The sequence below is a fragment of the Phoenix dactylifera genome, unplaced genomic scaffold, assembly GCF_009389715.1.
Source record: "Phoenix dactylifera cultivar Barhee BC4 unplaced genomic scaffold, palm_55x_up_171113_PBpolish2nd_filt_p 000437F, whole genome shotgun sequence".
NCBI classification, from domain to species: domain Eukaryota; kingdom Viridiplantae; phylum Streptophyta; class Magnoliopsida; order Arecales; family Arecaceae; genus Phoenix; species Phoenix dactylifera.
This window is the reverse complement of record NW_024067872.1, coordinates 334,903-336,426: the sequence shown is the minus strand read 5'-3', so window position 1 is coordinate 336,426 and position 1,524 is coordinate 334,903. Positions and strand designations below refer to the sequence as shown.

At 35.5% G+C, this 1,524-nt stretch overlaps 1 non-coding gene across 1 annotated transcript; it reads right to left on the bottom strand.

The window, feature by feature from the left end:
* Window positions 1-749: 749 nt before the first annotated feature.
* On the bottom strand, window positions 750-838 carry LOC120106042. Its single transcript, XR_005508271.1, has one exon. It is a non-coding gene; the product is annotated as a small nucleolar RNA snoR114 (small nucleolar RNA).
* Window positions 839-1,524: the final 686 nt, after the last annotated feature.

Genomic DNA, 1,524 nt, shown 5'->3' with positions numbered 1-1,524 from the left:
ACAAGCATATCAAATTCAAAAATAGATCTCTATTTGATCCCTCAATTATTCTAACTTTTTTTTTTACAATGGCTGCTTATACTACTCTAGCTTGAGTACAACCAATAGAATCAAGAGACAATAAATGACAAAGTAATGGAGTGGAGACCCTTTGGTGTGTCCAAAGGACCTCGCTGGAATGCTGAGCAGCAAAAGAGGCGACCTAATCCGCAGTTCTGTTCGCCTCACAGTATGCATGTACGGCCTGAAAGAACCTGCAGTTGCCTGCCATCCTCCAGATGTCATGCAAGAGAGGGTTGTCACCCCTCCTCGGCTCTCCTAGTCAAATCCAATCGATCACAATGGCTGAATCCCTCTCAAGCAAGATGCGTTGTGCCCCTAACATTCTGGCGGGATTCTTACATTCAAGTTATGTATTTCAATATTATCGATTCCATGTATGGTAACCAAAAAACCATTTTATGTTTGCTAGATGAGACTGGGAAAGAAAATTTGAGAAGATAGCTCTTTATGATTCATTAGTTATATTAAATTCAAATTTTACTGATTAAGTTTTTCAGCATGCTATTTACTATTTCACTACTATTTTCATTATATTAAATTCATATTTCATTCTCCGACGCCCAATTTAGTCTTGATTTGGGCCAACGTACTAGAAGCAAGCGAGGTATGCTATTTGTCTATAGAATAATTGGTAAAAACAAGAGAAAATATATTGCAATTAATTAAAACAAAATTGCAAAATAAAAGAGCTCAGATACGCTGTTATTGTCAGATGATAATCTGACAGTCGTGATGCGCCCTGCATCACATGGTGCGTTGTTCATCCTCATCGCCCATAAATACCACTGGATTTTGTTTAGGATTCAAGGAAACTCGAACTCTCGACCTGAGCATTACATAAAGAGCTATGAAACCTACGAGTTAACCAACTAGCCACAACCCCGTGTTGTGGATTGTCACGCGAAAAACTATTAAATATCTAACCGATGATTCCCAAATTTCCAGCCAAATATCATGAGACGATCCTCGAACTATTTTGAGATCACAATGTAAAATATTAAAAATTTGATTTAAAAAATAATCTTCCTCTTGTTCACTAATTATTCTAATAAATTTTACATGCCATATATTTGCCACACATATGGTGGCCAAGAGACTATTCCAAAATTGCTATATGAAAGCGAAAAAAAATGATCAACTATGTTAAAATTTAAATTTCATCCTCAACCGTATATTATCATTCAACGGTCCCTATATTAAGCATGAGAAATGTGTTTTCTTTGTGGGAGGTCACCTCCTAGTTCGCTAACTAAAGTACGACCCAATTTTCATGTTCCCTTCTAGTGATTGCGAAACTATTATGGTATCAAACTGTAAACCATAAAAAGTAAAAGTCAATAACATGTTCCCTCTAGTTTATTAATTGTTCTAAAATCTACATTTTATATTGGATAAATTATGCTTTTAGCCCTCTAAGTTTAGGTTGGATTTTTAACAAGTTCCTTAACTTCAAAAAACTCA